Below are 23851 nucleotides of genomic sequence, written 5' to 3' on the forward strand. Positions count from 1 at the left end.
CTGGGTGCAGTCAGGCCAAGGGCAAAAAGACTGCTGGCCCTGAGCAAGGGGTGAGGGCATGTTCTTATACAGGGTTTTAGGTAGGCGAGGCACATACTGCAGTGGGGGGTGCAAATTTTGGGTCTCTGAGTAGGGGGTCTAAGTCTAGTGATGGACAGGGTGTAGCAGATGCTGGCAGGCACAGCATATCTCTTGTGGTTTTTGATGAAACCAACTCTTTGCAAGTTGAGCTATGTGGCAACAGCTGCTGGCTTCCTGTTGAACATCATGCACCCCCAGGTGTGAATAACACACCTCTTTGGGGAATTTTTCTCTCCTAGTTGTGTAGGGGTCTAGTTCAGAGACCTGACAGACTGGATCATGGGACCTCAATACTCATCAGTGGATTGAATGATTGGGTGATTGATTGATTGATTGACTAATGACATCACAGCTAAATGAAGGTGAAGCCTGTCTGGCAGAGGTGTGTCACTGGGCATGTACCTCTGAAGGGTGGATCTCTCTCTCCAGCTCCTCCCTTCTCTCTGCTTCCTGGCTGCCATGAAGTGAGCAGCTTTCCTCCGCATGCCCTTCTGCCATTTCAGCCTTAAAGCCAGCTGACCACTGACTAAAACCCCAAAACTTAAGCCAAATTAAACCTCGCTTCCTTTAATCTGTGGATGTCAGCTATTTTGTCCCAGAATGAGAAAGCTGATAAACCCTGTAATTAGTGTCAAAGTGTAACACACGTTCACTACATAGGAGACTATGGTGACTAGATAATTCAGGTTACTTTTACAAAGCAGTCCATATAAAAAAGGGACAGTCTTTGAGACTGAATCATTTTACTCTAACATGAAACTACACAATTAAAAATATATACAGAGATCCGATATTCTGAAAATTATTTGAGTGCACAAAATTTTAACGCACTTCCTTTATGTGCTTCATGGGTAACAACTGTGTCTATCCATTCATTGAGTAATCAAATGGTGCCCCAAGGCACTTCAATGACAACTTCCTATTATCACTGATTCTGTCCCTACTTATAGAAGTAATCTTAGCCTTAAATGACCTCATACAGATAAACAGATTAAGAAGCTTTAAAATACTATAAACATCAGCTCTTCTTCACTTAAGGATTCATTTTGGGAACAACAAAATAGCATCCAGATTTTCTATGAATCCAATAGTAATGAAACAAGAGCGGTCTATTTCTCAGTCATAAGGGACACAGATGGGAAGTAGCCAGGCCTTTGCTGAGAAATAAAATCAGACTTTCAAAAGAGAAGTTCCTAGAAAAGCTCATTATAAATGTCCTCTATCCTTATTGATAACAATCAATTTTGTTAGCTCCTTCCTATAAATAACGTGGGACCTAAGCATTTTAATTAAAAGTCACTGAATCCTCGATGCCATTTGTTTCTGGTACATTTAGTTCCTGGGCCCTTGTGTGAAAAGGTTGGGATGAAAGGCAGAGTGTTACCATCTGAACGGAAATCAAGCATGAGAACTGATTATAAACCCGGGTGAGCTGGAAATGGAATAAACAGTCACTATCCCCTAAACAGGAAACCACTAATGAGATTTTTTTAACTCAGCATAAATGCCTCCTAAACTGCATGTTAATACATAGCCTCACTGTATATTGGCTTAATTTTCCTGATTCAAAAGGATGTGTTGGCTGGATATGTCCTTGCAAGCTTAATTGTGCTGAGTATCCTACAAGAATGGTTGTATTGAAATACAAATAACAATGCTGTGAGCCATCTTTTATGCCTGCAGTGGCTGAAAGTTGGCATTTCTAAATTATTATTTTTTACTTTCTCTTGTCTTGGCCTTGGGAATATAAAAAAAAAAGGCCAAAACTGATTCCCAGGTCAGACAAACAAATAAATCTGTACTAAACACAAAGTCCTTGCATCAGTGTGACAATGTATTAAGAAACCCCAACAGTCAAACTGTCCTCAGTCAGGACATGGGGTCAACAAGCCTCAGAGTTGACACCAGGTCACTGAAAACACTTTTGGCAATTACATTATCCAGGACAGCATGGCCTACTTTTGACAACTACATCATTTGAGGAGAGAAGTCAGAAGGATCTAAAGGGAGCCCAACAAGGACATACATAAAAGAACACAGAGAAAAGTAAAAGTAAAGTGGGAAAACTGTTTGCTTGGTAGAAATGCAACACAGGAAGTCTACAGCACTTGAAGATATAAGCCTAAACATTTCCTCCTGACACAACAAAATTCTATCCACCAACATGAACTGATAGCCAATTAGACATACTCAGAGCTGATGTGGGTGGGGGGGGATATTTATAAATCATTGTGTCCTTGGTAGTTTTTAGTTAGAACAGCCTTCTTCTAGGATCTTCCAGACTCCAGAATGATAGTAGCTGCTTGATTTTGAATCTCTACCACATATTACTCCCACCTCCACCCAACTCACAGAAAAGCAAAATCAATAGTGACAATAAATAAAACCTCACCTGACTTGGATTTTCAGCATATCTGGAAGACAAAACATGATGACCTTCAAGTTATCTGTAAGTAGAGGGGGAAAATTCTATAGTTATTACTACTTGCTTATCATAGCAAACCAGTAAACTGGGAGACGTTTAAGAAATTTCAGTAAAGAATAAAGAAGAGCAAAGGATTTAGACAAGGCAGAAGCACTTCCAGAAAGTTCAGGTCCAACATCACATGCCAAAATGCTGAATATGGACCTGTCTGACTTCAACAAACACATCTCTTTTTATATGGAAGGAGCCTGAAAGTGTGACACCAGAGGGACAGCCCCAGGAAGAATTGTTTTTGGGGAGACATTATTATTATTATTATTATTATTATTACTATTATTATAGATAGCTAAATGAGAAATATTATAGGCAATCAGACAGGGAAAATTTACAAACAAGCATCATTAAGGTAACGTCAGTGCAAAAGACACATGAGACTGTGGATGGAGGCACATTCCTTAAAAGCCAGACCTCAAGACAAAAGATAAAATGAATATACCTACATACTTTCCCTAGGGATAAACAATAATGATTGATATTCTACATAGGCATCAATCACCTGGCTATGAGGCCAGGAAGAGTGCTGATCCCATCCTTCCCAGACAAGTTCCTTGCTCTTTCCTGTACACTTGCTAGCTTTCCCATTAGATCAATGTTACCTAAACTTATAATCCTAGACTATACTTATAATCTTATTAGTTGACGTAGTTTCATTTCACCTCACACTCACCTCCTAATGTTGCTCTATAAAGCTTTCGCTTAAAAGTGGGGTGCATGACAACCCACTTTCTGGGTCCCCTTCTGTCTCTCCTAGACAGAAGCTTTCTTTCTCCCAAGAAATATTTCCTGCTCTTTGACACAGCCCTGCTCCTCAAGATTTCTCTCCTACTAGGTTGTCCATTCAGCCTATCTGTCAAGCAGAAAAAAACCATAAGAACTGGGGCCCATTTCCCCTTTTTATTTTTTTATAATAACTAAAAGATAGAAATGTAAGGTTTGAATCAGACCTGACTCCCCCAGCCCTCTACCTGCTTGCTAGGAGAGGTACTACTCTCTGCAGGGAACTCAGGTCAGTACAAAAGTTGTCATCAGCAAGCACAGAATGTCATCAAGGAGTTAAGATAGGACAAAGAACTGTGCAGGTCCTGGGGGCATCTAGGGACATCTGGAGACACCCAAAAATTTACACCGGACACTTCAAGAAATGAGGTGCAAGGCTGCCATAGATGTTTATTACAATCTTCCCACCTAATGCCCCCTGCCTTCTCTCCATCCTTGTAAAAGGAGCACATTTCTCTTTGTTCATGACAGATGACCTTATCACTGTCTGCCTGCCTGCACCCAGGCACAATAAATTCCATGCCATGTTGCCTTTACACAAGCCTGGTAGTCTCAGCTGATCTCTCCCCTACCATCAGTATGTTACACTCATAGCTTAACACTTTGTGGAATTATGTTCTGAGCCTCAAAAGTATTCTATGTCATTTCTTCAACTCTACAGTAAGGCACAATTATTCAGATAAATAAAGCCTGTTAAGTAGAAATCTCCTAGATAAGTGTGCAGAAATATCCAGAACCTTAACACAGATTGAGGGAGATAATTTAACAAACAATGTGAAAAAAAAACTCAAGACTCAAGATCAGTGATAGCTGAAATTAAACCATTAGACATTGTTTCATATTGGCTTCACTTGAAGATTTAGGAAAGCTTCTATTTGAGAACTTTCTCAACAGTCTCTTACTTTAAGTACCCTGCCCTTTCACAGTGTGTTTGTAAGCTCCATCCTTCTTAGCTCACTCTGGGTCATCTTCTCATTGTAGTTAAAGACTGATGAGTTGCTTCCTGGTTTGGTCCCACCAGGGTTCTCGCTGAAATTACTAGTCCTTTGAGGTCACCAGAGTAGGTGGTCTGCCTGCCCTCTACCAAGCACTTCTTTACCTCTGCCTATTGTAGAAAACCTTTGACCTTCTGAAATTATAAACAAGCATCATCAAGGTCCTCAATGCTCAAGAGCTACACAATGGCTTCTGGATTCCCTAAAGCACAGACCATAGGGAACTAAGATCTATCATTTAGTCATCTCCCTTAACCATTCCTTGTCTACCATCTTTATACATTATAGACAGAAGTGCCAGCTCAAATTCTGGGCTTCTCTGTGGGATTTACAATGCTTTGGACCATGTGTGAGGGAAGCAAGGCACTAGGTCATGGTTTACATTTAAAGTTTTTATCATTATATCCACCAACCCACACCATCTTCAGTGTCTGATACCACAGAGAGGAGGGAAAGTCATCTGCATGTGAACTTTGCCTCTCACACCATCCTCTCTCACATCTTACATCCAATACCAAGTCTTTGCATTTCCTTTTCCCTCCAGGAAGTAAGTTCCTTATGTCACAGTCTCCTCTTTTCCTCATTTCAAAGTCTTAGTCTCATCCTAAAAGAGAAAACATTAGAAGAAAAGAAACAATTAACAAATCATGAAAATGCAAAAGAGTTATTTAAAGATATTATCTCTGTTATAAACATAAAATATCAAGCCATCCAAGGGGCTTGTGTTAAATACTAATTAAGGTGCCAGAAGGGTTTAGAAGAGTTCCAGGGAAAAGCAATTGTCAGTGCTTAGGTAGTTCAGGAAGGTGACATAAAGTATATGGGCTTTTCAAGCCAGGCTTTGAAAAGTTCATATTACTCAGACAAGCAGGGAAACTGGAGCTGGCATTCCAGGTGGAAAAGTGAGGTGAACAACAAAGTGGCACGTTCACCAGCTTGGATGAACCAAAGGGTTTGTTTAAGGGGAAAATGCAAGAGAAGGTGAGAGAAGGCATTGACACCAGGTTAATGCCGGACTTTGAATGCCAAACTAGACACTATCAGCTGGGCGTGGTGGCGCATGCCTGTAATCCCAGTACTCGGGAGGCTAAGGCAAGTGGATCCTTGCAAGTTTGAGACCAGCCTAGGCTACAAAGTAAGCTCAAGCAGCCTGAACTGCATAGTGAGAACCTGCCTCAAAAAAAAACTAGACACTATCATAAATGCTTCCTTTTACATCCTCAAAAATAACCAGTTGGGTAATAATTCCTGTGTTATCACTATGTACATAAGAACCCAGAAGCTCCAAGAGAGTAAGTGACTTGTGTAAGACCAAACAGCCAGTTACTTGCAAAACCTCTATTTATCAAGTCTGAGTTACCAGATAGATAAGCTTACAGTTGACCAACACTCATCTTCCTGATGGGGAAAGGGCTGCTGTCCATACAGAAGGTATTTTCAGCCTTACATCATACCACAATGATATTTGGATACCCATGTTTATAGCCACATAATTGATAATAGCTAAATCCTCAGAACAGCCCATATGCCCACCAACAGATGAATGGATAAAGAAAATATGATTTTAGGGCCGTGGATTTAGCTCAGTGGCATAAGCGCCTGCCTGGCAAGCACAAGGCTGTGAGTTCAATCCCAAGTACCAAGAAAAAAAAAAGAAAGAAGAAAGAAAATATGGTTTTTATATATAATGGAATATCACTCTGCCATAAAGAAAGACAAACTTGAATCATTTGTAGGTAAATGAATACAATTTAAGACTATAATCTTAAGTGAAATAAACTGGACACACAAGTTTAAATACCATATTGTTTCTCTGATATGAGGAACAAGGGTAAATAAGGAGCATAACAAAGGATAAACACTGGGAAGTAGGAAGGACATGCTCAAATGGGAAGGGGAAAAAATGGAAGGGAAGAAAGAAAAAAGAATGGAAGGAACACCTTAGGAACATTTTTTTTGTAATTGAGAATGGACAGACAGAGGGTTGAAGGGAGAGGAGGAGAATGAGAAAAAAAATTAAGATATATTATATATGGGTAGAAATTCCCTATGATGAATACAATCAATAGTGTATGACAAATATGTACTAATTTAAAAAATAAGAAATAACGAGATGGAAGTAGATGGAATGGAAAAAAAGGATAAAAAAAGAATTACAATGTGTTATGTACATGTACTAATTCCACACAATGAATGTAAACATTACATACTAGTAAAGAAAATTTAAGTTAAAAAAAAGACACTTTAAGACTCACCAACACACACAGTCCCTCTAAGGGCAGTATAAGATTTTTGTCAGTTTGAGCTTCATGTGTATGTTGTAGGCATGATAGATACTATTATTATCAACAATTGAAGCCAAATTTAATTCTCCCCTCAATATCCCCCAGGATGTAGTTAAAATCTTTTCCTGCATGTCACAGGCTCTGAAACCATGACCATGTGAGGTAAAATCATTGCTCTTACAAGCTCCATTCAACTTACTTTGAAATGTTATTAAAAATTTCTCCTGTCAGAGTGCAGATTCTGGAAATGAGACAGGATAAAGAGGCACTGAGGGAATTTATGTGCAATCATTGCTGTAGCCTATGGACAAATTTAAGACAGAGAGCTCAGTGCAGGCAAAGCATCTGTGCAGATGATAAATACGAGGATACAGGAGAACTAACCAGCACCTGGATGGTGGGTTACATGCTCAGAAGGAGCCCAGCTAAAACACACTCCTAATCTCCACTCTACCTTTCAATACCCCTACACTGGATAAGACTCTCAGTGTGATCCTCCTCTTCAGCATCTTCACTTTGAAACTGATACAGATCTAGGAGCCCTTGAGGTGATAACATTCTAAATTTTCCCTAACCTAATTACAGCTAGTACATCACAATTAGGTTAAGTGTATCATCCTTCGATACTAATCAATCTCCTGCCTCGAGGTGTGGATTTTCTATTCACATTTCTATCATTCCCTTGTCAGTACCTATTTTTAGCTTTTTCAGTGGAACTCCTCTCAGAAAATGGGGCCGAATTCTCAATTGACTCTATCTTAATGGACAATATGTTCTCCTTTTTAAAATGCCCATTTATTCATTTTAATCATAACTACAAGAATAAACCCTCACTTCCATGCACCAATGGATTTGAGACAGTGAGCAAAGTGCACTAAATATCAGTAATTTAAACAAATATTCACAGTGAGATTCTGCCTTGGAGTGCCACTTAAAGAAGGGAATTCTAGTCATGAGGGCTTGTGTGAAGACACTGCCGTGCCTGGAGCTCCCTCCAGCTCCCACATTCTGTGAGGCACTCCAGCACACTCAGGTTTGACACAGTGCTGCCTCAGCATTTATTTGTTTTCTGTACTAGACTCTCATGCAAATGAGCCCCTTTCCAATTCATGTCCCCAAGAAAATTCTGAACATTTTGTTCAATAGCTACCACTTGAGTTTCTATTTAATGTCAATTCCTCTGGACAGATGGTCCTCAAAAACATTTCCACATCTTTGGATCTTTGCACATGTTTTATCTTAATGTCCAAGGCACTGCCTTCCAAGAATTTATATCCTAGGAAGCCTTCCATAAATCTCCCCAGAGAAATACAAATATTTCTCTGTGTTCTAATCATACGTTACACATAGAGCAGTTGCTCCTTATCCTCAACTCTGTAGTTTCAACTGGCAATGGCAACAGTCTGAAAATAGTATTAAATAGAAATTTCCAGAAATAATTCAGAAATTTTAAATTGTGTGTCATTCAGGGCAGTGTGATAAAACCTCACAGTGTCATTTTGTACCACCTAATATATAAATTATACAGCTTATCTACACTATATATATGCACTACCCACTCACTAATCACTTTAGTTCATATCCGTCATTAGACTGTCCCACTATTATGGCTTGTATTTAGATATTCCTGCAAAAGCCACATGTGATCATAGGTGGGGCCTTTTGGAGGTGGCTAGATCTAAGGTGCGTGACGCTGGGATTACAGACCAACTGAACGATATAAGTGGTACCTCGCCTAAGGCTGAGTAACATGGATAAGATAGAAGGGACAGAAAGATGGTCTCTGCTTACTACTTTGCTGCTTTGGTGCCTTCCTGCCTTCTGCCCTCCATGAACTGTTTCTCCTCTGTGATACCCCACTGCTATGCCAGCCTGCCTTGAGTCAGACAACTATGAACTGAAACTTCTACAAACTGTGAGCTACAATAAACTTTTCTTCTTTAACTTTGTATTTTGTCTCAGCAAAGAGAAAACTAAGACACCCAGTAACACGGTGTGCACGTTCAAGTAGCTCTTGTATATAATCCTGAATCGTGAGAGTAATGATAGTGTCAATTCAGATATGCCAAAGAGGAGTCAGAATGCTTCCTTTTAGTGAAAAACTAAAGATACAATAAGATCTTTTAAAGAAAGAGGCCATATTTACATACCTTCTCTATAGTATATTGTTATAACTGTTCTAGTATATTGTTGTTGCCATGAATCTCTTACTGTGCCTACTTTGTAAACTTTAACATGGGTATTGTATTATAAGAAAAACACACCATGTGTAGAGTTTGATACTATTTATAGTTTCAGGTATCCACTGAGATCTTAGAACTTCTCCCTTGAGAATAAAGAGGGACTATTATACCATCAACCTTTAAAGTAATCTTCACACTGGATTAGAATTGTTTACAAGTCCATTTCAAGAGATAAGCTGAGATTCGGCACATACAGGATGATATGGCCTGGAGACATCAAGAGATATTGAGGTGCTTGAGAACAGGAGCTGTGTTAGTCAGGATTACCAGGGAAATGGAGGCAATGGAATGTACATAAACAGAAGATCCTTGACTTATGATGGAGTTACATTCCAACAAACTCATTCTAAGTTAAAAATACCATAAGTCAAAAATGAATTTAGCTGAGTGTGGTAGCATGGGCCTGTAATACTAGCACTCCAGGAGGCTAAGGCAAGATCACTTCCAACTCGGAGGCCAGACTGGATTGCGCAGTGAAACCTTGTCTCAAAAAGATGAAAAAAAAATCGAATTTAACACACCTAACCTTCCAAACATCATAGGCGAGCAATTAAGTACACTGATACTGTACACCGTATACTGTGGCAGTTGTTCAATCCTTGTGAGACAGTGTGGCTGATTGGAACCTGCAGCTCACTGCTGCTGCCCATCACTGCATGATAATACTGTACCACGTATTGCCAACCTAGGAAAAGACCATACACCAAAATTCAAAGTAAAATTTCTACTGAATGTGTATCACTTTCACCACTGTGAAGCTGAAAATTTGTATGTTTAATTATCATTAAATCAGAGACTGCATATATGCATAATGGTTGTGTTGATTTATTTTAAGGAACTGGCTCACACAATTTTGAAGACTTGGTGAGTCCAGGTGGAGATTCAGGAAAGAGGTAAAGTTCAAATTCAAAGGTAGTCATCTAACAGAACCCCCTATCGCCCATGAAGTTTCATTCTTTTGCTGGATAGGAATCTTGAACTATTGGATGAGGCCTACTTACATTATGGAGGGCAGTCTGTTTTCCTCTAAGTCTATTGACTGAAATGTAAATCTTATCCAAAAACAGTATCACAGAAATATCTGGGTATGGTGGTTCAGCCAAGCTGACACATAAAATTAACCATAATAGAGAAACTGTCCAATTTGCCTTTGACATTGTTAGCATTGTGCAAAGAATACACGGAGTGTTTATTGAAGGAATTATGTCCAGTGAATATAGAAGCTACACTGGAAACTTGATACATCCAGTCAGTGTGCCTTATACATTTTCTGTTTGTTTATTTCTCATTATAAAAACAAGAAATCCTTAAAAGAGTGGCAATGTTCTATTTAGTGAGTGATGAAAAATATAAACCCTTTGGCAATAATGTTAAGAAAAAAATGCCATGAAAAGAAAAATAATCCTCTGACCTAGACTTAGAAAGTGCTCTTTTCTGGGACTTTTATAGAGCAAAACCACTTTTTATCCCCCAGTGACTAGCACAGTGCTTAGGACATTTTCTAAGGAAAGAATAAGTGGATAGATGGATGGATGAAAATCTGCAGTGAGTACAATCAGGACTATGTGATAAGTATTTTCATCATTCTATCATATCTTTATTTCCCCTAATTACTGATGGTAGCACTGGCATTTAACTGTAAGACTCAGGACATTTCAGAATTCTGCAGTTGCATCCATTACAGTCAGATTGAGTAAGGTGGCTTGTGTATATAGAAGTCAGATGAAGTAAGGGGGCATCAAGTAGAAACTGTGATTAGCTTTTAATGAGGCAGTTTTGAATATCAAGTTGCTTTGCCTTTTCATTAGCAATCTTCATAACTGTTTGATGTTCCCATAAAGTCAAGATTGTAAGCTTGAGATGAATCATTTATACCTTAGTTTCCTGTTGAGTGGAGATTATTAATTGCATCCTTTCTCATCAGGGCTTTCTGAATAACTGCAGCCTTTATTTTTAGCTCATTCTATGTTGCCGGCTTCCATTTCAACAAAGTCCACTTTATTCTTGTCAGGGGATTTGAAGTTAAATCTCAGGCAAAAGAAAGGAAAATCTTAAAAACTGAGTCAACAATCTTGTTGGACAGTTTCAATACTCCAACTGGAAAAAAAAGGTAGCCATGGGGCCTACAAACCCATCCCACAGCCCAGTGAGCCTTTCCTGAGCCGAAGTGAGGAGCCTGCCTTGCAGAAACCTCAACAAGCATTTGTGCTGTGTAGTGCCAAGACACCACCTACCCTATCATTTTCAGATTGTGAGTGCCTGCCCCTAGAGAAGAGTTACCAGTAATAATCTATTTATAATTGCTTTATTTATACTAATTTATAAAGTGTGTGCACTTCTAAGCATGAATATTTCTACTTAAAAGGTACAAAATAGTCATACTAATTATAGCAATAGAGATTAAATAGCTTCTGTTAGTTCATTTCAGGCTTTGCTTCCAAATGAGTTGTGGAGTCAGTTAGTTTTTGGAGTTTAGGGACTATGGGCCTACTCAAAAATTAGTTTTCTATTCTATTTTTGGTGAAGACATTTGGTTAGTTTCCAACTTGAGATACTCTTACCTCAGTTGCCTGTGTTGATGAGATTATAGGCATGTGTCACTGCACATCACTCTTTATAAAATTTCAGTTATCAAGCAAACTCTATTTTGAAAAGAAGAAAACTTCAAAAAATTCAACAGACTAGGAATATTTAACTATCCTGGGAAATGTGGAATTTGAAAGTCTAAGAGGGAACAATCATTTAAAAATAATAAAAATAGCTCCCATTACCTGAGTGTCAACTCTGAACCAGGCCCAGAACAAGATACTTTATAAATAACAACCTAACAAATCCTTGAAAAGCCCAAAATGGTGTGTTTTATAGACACTGCCACTGAGACTCAAGCAATAATTTTACCCGCCCAAAGTTACAAAGATAGTATGTGGAAGACCTAAATTTTTTTTATTCAAAAGTTTTGTTGTTGAGAAAACAAAATGAATGAAAAGTAGTAAAGCTTTAAGAAATCAGATCAAGTTCTCCCTGTTGCAAATCTGCCCAAATATAGTTTTGTAGGGGAATCCCATTCAGTCTCCCACCTACCATGAGCTACTTAAAGGAGCCACTTCACCATCCACAGGTGAAGGAGAGTAAAATAGTAACCTTGCATCTCTGAGGATACATTTCTGAGAAGGATTTCTGATACTTCCTTATAGGTAGAAATCATCTTGTAAAACTTCCAAAGAAACTACTGAACGACAAAACTGCCTTTGACAAAATAATTAGAAGTTATATTATACAGTGAATTTTATTATTAGCACTACACAATAATTCTCCACTCCACTTTCTCTAATACACAATAATAGAATCCTAGAAGGACTTTGTCCAACATTTTAAAGGCAGAAATAAACATTAATATTGAACTGTAATAGCCTGTGCCATAAACAGAAAAATAAACTTTCACTTTCGCTTTTAAAAAAATCCTAAAACATGGTTCAGCAAACCATTTCTGAGTCACAAACCTAAACGAAAATAAGGTATCATCCTATATTAGGACTTTTTAGAAGAAAAAAATCAACAAAATATATACATAGAGAAAGATTTTTTTAAAAAAGAAGTTGTTCACGTGATGGGATGTGAGGGGAGATCCTGGCAAGTCTGAAATCTGGATGGCAGGCCAGCAGGTTAAACACCCAAGGGAGAGTTGACGTAGCAATTCTGAATCTGAATGTAGTGGGAAAGAAGAATTCCTCCTTCTTTATTGGATTTCTATCATTTCTTTTAAGCACTGTCTCTTACCTGAATTGTTAAAACAGCTCCCACAAGTCTCCTTGCCTTGAGTATCATCCTCCTATTCCATTTTAAAACCACTGAATTCATTTGCCATCTGAAAATGCTTCAGTAATTCTTCATTGTTTACTAGAGACAAGACAAACTCACTTGTAACATATATAAAGGCCCTTCATGACTTAATCTTTCCTTACGTATTCAACTCTATCTCCCACCACTTTTTCAAAGTTGTAACTGACAAATACTAAAATAATCATTACTAAATATATGTGATTTGACGTAGGTATACATTATAAAATGAGCCAATCAAGGTAATTAACATTCATCAACTAACCCACTTATTATTACTTGCATATAGATGGTAAGAACATGAAAATATATTCCAGCAATTTTGAAATGTACAATATGTCATTAGTAACACTAGATCCCATTCAGTGCAATCATTAAAATATATTCCCTCAGTCTAACTGAGACTTATTTAGCCCACCAGATCTGGACAGCTACTTGCAGGTGCCCAACGCCCCATGACAAGCTACATGCTGCTTCCTCTGCTTACAGTATCTTGTCCACGGGGAGAATGCCCACTCTTCCATTATCACAACCCAAATGTTTCTTCTTCCCCAATCATGCCCACCTGTTTTAGTTACTTTTCTCTCACTGCTGAGACAAAATAACCGACACCCAAAGTTAAAAGAATTTGTAGATGTTTCAGTCCATAATTATCTGACTCCAGGGCAGGGTTGCATATCAGAAAGGTGACAGTTCATGGTGGCAGAAGACAGCAAAAGCATGAAAAGCAAAAGGGGACAGAAACCTTTCCCTCCCTTACATTGTATGCAGGTTACCCACCCTAGGGTGCATGTAGCACTCACTCTCCCGATCTCAGCATTAGACAATGGACCAATCACAAACTCTAAATTTAGCCACCTCTGAGAAGTCCACCTCCCGTAACTGGATGAGGCTTTCAGGGACAAGCAAACACAGTAACACCACCTTTAACACTTACACTTCCTACAGTACAAACATGTTCTTTTTCTGAGTTTCCATAGTACTCAGCTCACATCAATCACTTTTCATATGTACATTAAAATATATTTATTTACATAGTTATCAGCTTTATGCATATGATCTTATTCAAGAATTGCAGTTTTGTCTTTATTCATCATTTTACTTTCAGATCAAAAGACAAAGCCCAGTGGAGTGCCCACTACTTAGCAAACACCTAATAAAGCTTTGTCATGGTCCTTTTACTTGTTTGTAAATAGATTCTTCTAGACTTAAACTTCTTAAAGAGAATTATTACCTCTCTTGGTTTACCCACTGCTTAACATAATGTCTAGTACATACAAGACATAGAAGATCTATTCCATAACAAGCACTTTAACCATTAAATTTGATCATCTCAATGTCTTTTTCTTGTACTGAAGATTTCAATGAAGTAGAAAGGTTTCTGTTGGTTAATTTTGGCAAACCAACCTTCTATTTTTGTTTGTGTATTTTTTCCTCCCTTCTTCCACCCAGGTTAGGGCTTCACCAATAGTAGATATGTGCTAAACCTGCAATTATACTTGTTGATTAAATGATGAATATGTTTTATATTTGCACATTCTTTTCTATGAACCAGAGCTTTCTTATGTCCAAACCTGTCCCTGACCTTGATGTAGTGAACTGTGGAAAATCAGGCTGAGTAAATCTATCCAATTAGGTCAACTCTGCCCAGGAGAGATGGAGTGCGTGTCTCTTGTGATTATCCTGTACATATCTCGGGAACTCATCTCATGCACCCATACGTTCCATGAGGATTATATTTCTCCCTGATGATCAGATAAAGGATGAGGATGAGAAGAATTAGCAGGAGGAAAGCTACATCTAAAGAAGAGAGCTCCATGGATGTATCTTGGGACTAAAATAAAAATAGAGCTCAATGAGATGAACTAAGTCAAGAGAAGTCATAGTTTCATCTAAAACCAAAATGCAACAGCTGACACTGAACCAGAAAAGTCAGATATCTCTTGGGCAAGCAGCACCTTGTTCTTCACAAGAAACTTGAGTGTTTTCTCCATTTCTTAATAAACATTCTCAAATACTTATGGCTCTTGGATGATAAATAAGAAAGTAGGAAGAGCCACCTTCTCAGAAAGGACTGAAAGTCCAGAGTTGATAGAGATCCAATGCCACTGGTTTCTGATGCTAAATCTCAACCAATTAGATTGATTTGAAAATCAGTATCTTGGGAGATATTAATCATTCCCTTTATCAAAGATAAAATCTTTCTCTACTGATCCTGGGCAAGAAGCTCTCCTAGAAATGATCTAAGATGATTTTCTTTAACTTTCCTATCTCACAAAAACAGTTTTTCATTCAAGAGTTCAGCCTGCATCCTAGCATTTATCTTCATAGTTTACCATTATATTCAAAGAGCTTAAAAGTCATGTAATTCAATCCCAAATTTATAAATAGAGAAACGGAGATTCAGATGTTTCAGAGCCAGACTCAAGTCAAGATACCTGTTTTAATAAAGGACAACCATTCATTTTTATTGTTTCTTCTCCTTTCTTCTTTTATTTTTTCTTGCTTTTCCTTCCTTCCTTCCTTCCTTTAGATTTTTGTAAGTGCTCTACCACTGAGCCATATCCCCATTCCCAACCCCAACAATGTATTTTTGATATTCTACCACATCTTAAAAGATGTTGCAGAGACTAGGCTTTAAAGATCTCCTTCTTATGTATTATAGAACTGTGAACAGGTTACTTTCCTGGTCCTCAAAGTATTGTGTCTAGGCTAGCAGCCTTGACAACAAGCGAGAACTTGTCAGAAGTGAAGAATCCCATGCCTCACCTCTGATCTACTGAATCTGAGATCTCTGATGACTTACTGAATAACCTTGTAATTTGCCTGAAATTTCACAGTTGGTTGTATGGGACAACACTCAAGTCTTATATAGGCCAGTGTTTCCCAACTTGTTAACCAGGTTTATTCTATTATTTAAGCTAATCTCTTTTGATTTGGTTCAAAACTATTCACTCTTATCCTGCCACATGTTACAAATATTTGGTAATTCCTTTTTAAATCTAGCCCTGCCCTTCACCCAGATATTTTCCAATCAGTTCAACCCCATGAACCTCAGAGTCTACCACCTTTGAGTGGGAAGAGGTGAACCAAGTGTGCTATGCTCACTCCATTGAGGGATAGGGCCCCAAAGGGGGCAGCCTTGAATTGTAAGCATCCTGTGATAATAATCATGTAGGTCTTTGTCTCCAAGCAACACAGAGCACAGGGAGTAATTATAGGCTCTTCCTATGGTGCTCAACAATCTACTGTCTCACAAGGACAGCAGGAAAGAATATAATTAATAAGGCTCAGAAAAGCTAAACGATTTTTCCAAAGTTACAAGGCTAGTGAGTAGGGCTGGGACTAGAACCTGAACCACGTATTTTTCCCAGGCATCCTCTCACACACATTAAAAAAGAAAGCTCAGGACAATCATGCCTTTAGCTATTCTTAGAAATGCTCTGATCATCAATGTTTTCATGGGGATAAACTAACGGTCAGCTGAGAACAAGACTGGTACACAAAACCACTGCATCTTGGGAAAGTATGGGAAAAGACAAGATGGCAAAAAACGTAGAAAAAGATGGCCCAAGGGCAAGTATTTCCAACTCTATCTCTTGCTAGAATGAACCAACATATTTGTAAGGGGTTTTTTTTCTTATTTTCAACTGTACTTTTAAATATAAAATTAATATTATACAATATAGTGTATTTTCATATTCTATTTTTCTTATTTCAAAGAAAATAAAATGGAATAGACAGAACAACATTGGATTTCAAAAACAAGACAAAGGAAATCTCCCATAGTCACTGTATCACATATTATTATCCTCTGAATAGATACTCAGACTATCGGCTTTAAGCCCACAAAGTCAATCAAACAATATAGGCATTAAATTGTTGTTTGTTTGGTTTTTTTTTTTTTTTTACTTCAGTAGCCTGTGTACATCTTAGCCTGTGTACCTCTGAATCAGCTGGGGGTGGAAGGGTACTCTTGTTGTCTCCCAGTCCATGCACCAGCTGTCTGGTGTGGGATGGCTTCTTGATTCTTCTGGCCCATGACTGCTGCTGGTTCATGAGAAGGCACACGATGGCTTCCTGGTTCTCATGACCCAAATGGCTGCCAATGGCTCACAGGAGAGCACAGGTTGACTTGGTTCTCCTCACAACCTGCATGGCTGCCACTGGCTCACAGGAGGGTGCATGTTGGCTTCTTGGTTCTCCTCCTAGCCCACAACTTCTGCTGGCTCACAAGAGGGCACAGATTGGCTTCTTGAATCTCCTCCTTGGCCTACTTGGCTACCCTAACTTGTAAAGTCTTTTTGCCTCTGGTCACCGATCAATTGTTCCAGAGGAATGTAAATTTTGTTTCATCAATGGCCAAAATCTTGCTGAACACAGGATAAATTCTCATACAGGTTTGATGAATAAATAATCACTAACTGTGCTAACTCCCAAGCTTGTCGTTCATGAAGTCCATTATACATGCCTTGGTTTTTCTTCCCTGCAATGTCTCCAATATCTCTGTATCCTGTGTCAGTGTGAGGGATGTGAGGGTGGGAGGCCAGACATGGCATCCTGGCCTAGCACAGAGCAAAAGCCCCTTAGGTTCTGAAACAGCAGTTTTAATTAAGCCAACCCAAGCAGTTCTATTGGTCATTCCCCTTAGACATACCAGGTGGATATGTGGCCAGAGCCACACAGACACAAACACACACACACACACAATCAATCAATCAATATCGATTTATTACCATCCATTATAATAAACTTGCCTTAAATGACAGCCCATAAGCCAAATTCTGATCAATCCTGGATATATCTGAGATATCAAAGAATACCAAGTAGTATTCATCTCTCCAACCCTCCCTTTCCATCCCAAGAATCTTTACCCTTATCCCATCCTTTATTACCTTTACCAGAACTTCTACAATGTCTCTTAATCATTCTCCAGGCTTACTGGTCTATAGGCTCTTAGTCCTTCAACCTTCCTGATATCTGTTCAGAGTATCTCCCCCTTCCAATGGTGTCCACGATCCTTGTCTGCCTCTCCAGAATGATTTTTAATCATTCCTCTCAATCATCCTACAGATCAATGGAGTACTCCCCAGAGTACGAGTTCCCCATGTCCCGACTTTTGCTCATGCTGGCCTCTCAAATTCAAGAGTGACCAGGTTAACTATCAAGAAGAATAAACCTGGTTTAAAAACGTTGGGTGACACTGGTCTGTGTAATCCACCTCAGGATTATTGCCAACAGCATAAAAGAACAGAGTGGAAGATTGTATAGCTAAGTTTCCAGGAGAAGCTTTGTTGTGGCTGGTTTTCCTGACATGAACCTGGCTATTCTTATTCTCTTTGGGGCAGCTCTGGTCTTTACCTTGAATGTTATTTCCTGGCTCCAGTGTAGACCCCTCTGCATTCTGGCACAGATCCTTCACCCTGCCAGAAGACATTCTTGCTTTTACCACTGACCCTTGGGCCTTTCCAATGCAGACCATTGATACAGACTTGCATGAGATATTGCCATTGACTCTAGGACTTCAGGTGGACTCGTGTGACACATTTTTGTGGGATTTAAGGCCTCAGCTGGATTGTAGTATATGGACAGATTTGCACTCTTCTGCATTTGAGTGAATATTATAAGACACTCCTATAAATTTATGTATCCTGTGGTAAATCTGTTCTCTTGCAAACCCTGACTATAACACTCAGTTATTTATTATTTCTTCACCAGAAGGACTGCTCATCTTTTAAGGTGCATTTCCATGCACCTTCTTCAAAGGCTCAAAAGTGAAGCAGTTTCTCCTTCTCAATCATCTTTCAGTGTTTCATCTATATCCTGATGATTTATAACTGTCGATGTCCGCTCCCGGCCGGCAGGAAGGACACACGACATAGTCTGGTAGTGGACAACCTTTTCTTTTTATTCTTCTTCTCCGTACAGCCTGCCCTGGGTTCTCCCAGCTGAAGCCTCCTTTGGTCCGCTCCCCGCGGCTCCTTTTGTGCTTCAGTCTGCCCCGAAGCCTCTATCGGTCCGCTCTCCGCGGCTCCTTTTGTGCTTCTACTTCCGGGCTTCTACCTGGCTTCTACTTCCTCCCAGGGGTGGCACCGGTATATATACGGATACAGTGTCCAATCATGTTAAAGTAAGCAAGGCAAGCTGATTGGCTAACATCATCAGTTGCCAGGCAGACTATATTGTTGAGCGGGTTGTTTACGCGGTAAGCAGGAAACTAACATATTCGATGGGAGGGGTAATCTACCTCAGGCCTCACTCTTTACTACAGGCCGCACGTCCGCCAAGTAAGGCGAACTATCACAGACGCGGCTCCCAACATCTCCCCCTATTTTATTTTTTATGAATGTGCGCATCGTAGCCCTTCCTGGACTGGGTGCAGAGGCTTATGCCCTATGCGTAGGCCCACCGTAGGTCCTTGGCTTAGACCCTGGTTGGCCGTCCCATGGTCTGCCAAGGCCCTGAGGCCCTCGTCCTTTTTCTAGGGCCAGGCACAAACTGGACGGAACCTGGATGCACACAAGCTTGCACTCATTTCCTCTCCGTAAAGAAATCCCCTTGGAGAGAAATTTAGACCTGGGCAGCATCTAACAGTCCAGCGGCTTACGTGCAGGATGGGGTAGGGCCTGGCTTAGGTCGAGTCGTGCTGGGGAGGCACGCTCTTACCCGTCATTGACTCATCTACCCTGCTATGTATTGTCACCTTATGGAGGAGAATGAAGGATGCCCGCCATATCTAGACTCGGTCGTGGGCCAATCGAGCAAGCCATGCATATGCCTGAGGATCTTTTTGTCCATTTCGGGCTACCGCTATTTCTATTCATCTTGTTGGTTGGTCTGTGATGGATCTCCAGTAGGGCAGGTCTGATCTTCAGTCGAGGGCTTTGTTGCCCGTGTCAGTCTCTCCGGTATCCACAGTGGTTCTCGTCCCGGTTCCTGTGGGAAAACACAAACCGCGCCTCGGTTCCAGCTGATTACCGGATCCGGGCCCATCCACTGTCCTGTCAGGACATCTTTCCACTTCACCCACCCTTTATGGTTGGGGGAAGGGTTGCAGTGCTCCACAGCTGGGGAGCGATTATCATTATTTAAATTTAAAAAATTGTGTGTGAATAGTGCCATGGATAATCGTGCCTTTGGGGCCAGGCCTTGGCCTACTCCCCCTTTTTGTTTTTGTAAAATTTCTTTGAGGCTTCTATGAGCCCTCTCAATGATTCCTTGACCTTGGGGATTGTATGGGATACCATGTTTTAATTGAACCTCCATCATTTTGCAGAACTCATTGAAAGCTTTGCCTATATAGGCTGGTCCATTATCAGTTTTTAATATCTTTGGTTTGCCCCATGCGGCCCAAGCCGCCAGGCAATGATTGATCACATTAGACACTTTTTCACCTGTTTCTGCTGTTGCAAATATGACGCGAGAACAGGTGTCTGTGGAAACATGAACATATTTAAGAGTCCCAAACTCCTGTATATGTGTGATGTCCATCTGCCAAACATCACCAGGGATCAAACCTCGAGGGTTTACTCCCCCTTTTTGTTTTTTATTTTTTATTTTTATCTTTTTCGTTTTTTTTTTTTTTTTTTTTTTTTATTGGTACCAGGGATCGAACTAACAACTGCACACTTGCAAGGCAGGCGCTTAAGCCGCTGAGCTAAATCCCCAGCCCCTTTTTCCTCGACCGGCGTTTTTCTCAGCCTGCTCGGCAGAGAACTCTGTGTACCAGGCTCGCCAATCCAGGTAACTGCCCGAGGGCAGACAGGCCTTTGCCAGCTGAATCCAGTCCGCGGGGGTGAGGGGCCCAGAAGACAGATTCTCCAGCATGGCAATGGTGTAAGGCGCAGTCGGCCCAAAAGTTGTAACTGCATTTTTAAGTTCTCTAATCTGCTTTATCTCAAAAGGCTCCCATACATTGCGTCCCTGGCCCATAGCTACTTGTACAGGAAATATCTCGTAGGGGTCACTATCCATCCCAGGTGGTGGATGTACCTCATGAAACAAGCGTCTCCCCTGCCAAAGCCACCTGTGAAAATACCGATCCGCCGGCGGCGGAGCATAAAACGGTGGCCGTGATTGGTCGGAGAATGGGGGCCCGTGCATCACTTCCTGTTCTGACGAAAGGGGGGGGGGCTCCCAGGCGGCCGCCTCGTGGCGAGGGATCGCCTCCGGAAACGGCCCCCGAGGTGGGGCGGAAGGCTCTGCCTCCCTCTCGCGCCGGGGCGCACTCAGGAGCTCTCTACTCTTCCGCAGACCCGACTCCTTATGGAGCGACTTAGGCTCCTGACAGCTAGTCTCTTTGGCCTCCCTGCCATTCAACTTTCCCTCGTCCTCGGAGTCAGACGACTCCGAGGCTAGAGCCCCGTCCTCCTCCTTAGCATCCTTGTTCCCCTTGACAGACACCTCTCGGGAGCTCCCTGACTGGGCCTGCTCAGATACCCTGCATACTTTTGTAAGCTCTTGAGAGCTTTCTCCACAACCACCCTCGCTCTTAGTGCCGCTACCTAACATGTTTCCCATTTTTTAATATGTTACTCACCGCGTGAGGCCCAAAAATCCGCCACTTACGCGTGAGCCTGAGGGGAGTCTAAAAGCCCTGTAGGTGCGCGCCACCCAGAGCCCAGGCTTATCCCCAACTCACCTGTCTCGCAGCTCTGTACTGGAGCGTTGTCCACTGTCACGTCTCGGGGGTGATCAGTCCCCGGGCGGGCCTCCAAATGTCGATGTCCGCTCCCGGCCGGCAGGAAGGACACACGACATAGTCTGGTAGTGGACAACCTTTTCTTTTTATTTTTCTTCTCCGTACAGCCTGCCCTGGGTTCTCCCAGCTGAAGCCTCCTTTGGTCCGCTCCCCGCGGCTCCTTTTGTGCTTCAGTCTGCCCCGAAGCCTCTATCGGTCCGCTCTCCGCGGCTCCTTTTGTGCTTCTACTTCCGGGCTTCTACCTGGCTTCTACTTCCTCCCAGGGGTGGCACCGGTATATATACGGATACAGTGTCCAATCATGTTAAAGTAAGCAAGGCAAGCTGATTGGCTAACATCATCAGTTGCCAGGCAGACTATATTGTTGAGCGGGTTGTTTACGCGGTAAGCAGGAAACTAACATATTCGATGGGAGGGGTAATCTACCTCAGGCCTCACTCTTTACTACAGGCCGCACGTCCGCCAAGTAAGGCGAACTATCACAGACGCGGCTCCCAACATATAACCACTGACTACTTGTGTCTTCCCCTATTTGTAAACTCTTCTAAGATGAATATGGAGGATTATTCAATCTTTGGACATCTTTGAATATCCCATGCCTATCATAGTATCTGTTCTAGATACACAAAAGTATACTCATTTCCACTGAAAGAGAAACAGGGGATTGTCCAAATCTCTAGGGAACTCAGAAACTATTAAAAGAGCTATTAAAACATGTTGTATGTTGGTAAGAACTACTTAAAGTTAAAGAATAACTACATAAGAATATTAAAACCTATTAAAATTTTAGAATGCAAGATAGCAATATTTTCATTATTTTCAATGTGTAAACTCTTTGACTCAGCCATTCTACATCTAGAGATTCTCTTTATAGAAACTTTCACATAGGTGCACTGAGAAATACCACAAGAATGTTTGGCATAACTTTATTAATGGCAAAACAAAAAACAGTTACAACCTACATATCCATTAATAGGAACACCAGTTAAAAGAAAAACATTATGCCGATGTTATCTAGTATCACTCAGTTGCTGTTATCATTTGGACTCAGAATGTCTCCCATAGGCTCATGTGTTAAAAGCCTGGTCTTCAGCCCATAGTGCTATTGGGAAGTGGTAAAACCTTAAGAGGTAGAGCCTAGTGGAAGGAAATTTAGTCACTGAGGGTATCCTTGAAAGGGATATTGGAACCCAAGCGCTCTTTTGTCTTTCTTTTTGTTTTCTGACTACCATGAAGTGAGCAATATGCTCTGCCATATGTACTCCCTCATCACAGGCCTAAAAGCAACAAAGTTGGCCAATTATAGACCGAAACCTCTAAAACTCAAACTGGAACATTCTTCTTCATAAGTTGATTTTTTCAGGCGTCTTGTTACAGTAACACAAAGCTTACTAACAGAGTAACCAAGAAGAATGAAACAAATCTATACATACTTTATTAATCCATTTCCACTGCCATAATAAAATTACTGTGACTGGCTACTTTTCAAGGAAAAGAAGTTTATTTACTTTACAGACTGGAAAACAGAAAATCCAAATAGCATAGTACCATTTCTGGCCACGACTCTACAACAGATGAAATCGTGACAGAAATATGTTCAAGAGGGAAGGATCACATAACAACACAAAGCCAAAGGGACAAGGGAAAGACATCTCTCAAGAACCAACCATGATCCCATTAGAACTATACCAATTCCTTGAGAGGACAGTGACCTTGAAGACCTCATTACTTCCCACTAAGCTCTTGCTCTCAAGGGTTTCTCCATCTCTCAGTATAACTGCACTGGGGACCACACTTCCAACACCTGAAAGTTTGAGAGCCACATTCCAATATCCAAGCCACAGCATGAGCTACCTCAGACAGGTGTTCAAAGATAGAAAACCAAGAGAAACATCAAGTCATAGTACAATGGACAGGAAATGCTCCAGACATCAACTGTGGTTATCTTTAGGGCATAGAATTAGAGAATGATTCATTCCAAACACTCTTTGTACTTTTTTATTTCTAACCAACCAATACATTTATAAAACACATGCACTTTTTAAAAAGTAGAAGCTACCTCCCAAATGCCCTTGCACACACTCTGCCCAGCTTCTGTTTTGGAGGCTGGGAATGATACATCTCGGGCCAGCCACAAACTAGAAAAGCTACAGCCTGCTTTTCTGAAGATGCTCCATATGGTAGGCATAGTTCTAATAGCTGCTCTTTCCCAGATGCCAATCATACCCCTCCTCAGGAGATCCAAACAGGCAGAGAAGGGAACAGGTAGGAGGGAAAACTCTGACATCGAAAGCTGCCTCTGCCTCTCTCTCTGTCTCTGTAAGGATGCCTTGTCAAGCTCAAAATTAGAACGGAAGTGAAAGGCAAGAATATCAATTAACTGCAAAAGTAGCATCCCTCATCCTCTCTTCCAATGGCATCCTAGGTCCTGGGCAGGGTGCCCACCA

General features: G+C 40.7%; 1 long non-coding RNA gene across 5 annotated transcripts in view; it reads right to left on the bottom strand.

The window, feature by feature from the left end:
- Positions 1-23851, bottom strand: part of LOC106027387 (uncharacterized) — a 57322-nt gene that overhangs the window by 8192 nt on the left and 25279 nt on the right. For 2 of the 5 annotated variants that reach the window (XR_010049813.1, XR_010049811.1), the window contains exons 2-5: positions 12644-12763; positions 10742-10894; positions 4845-4942; positions 2474-2528 (exon numbers count right to left, since the gene is read on the bottom strand). This is a non-coding gene — a long non-coding RNA (uncharacterized LOC106027387). The remainder of the gene's footprint in view (positions 1-2473; positions 2529-4844; positions 4943-10741; positions 10895-12643; positions 12764-23851) is intronic. The other 3 variants (XR_010049814.1, XR_001200984.3, XR_010049812.1) reach the window with 2 other exon arrangements.

The sequence above is a fragment of the Cavia porcellus genome, unplaced genomic scaffold (genome assembly GCF_034190915.1).
Source record: "Cavia porcellus strain 051 isolate PalLab524CR breed Dunkin Hartley unplaced genomic scaffold, mCavPor4.1 scaffold_9, whole genome shotgun sequence".
Lineage (NCBI taxonomy): Eukaryota > Metazoa > Chordata > Mammalia > Rodentia > Caviidae > Cavia > Cavia porcellus.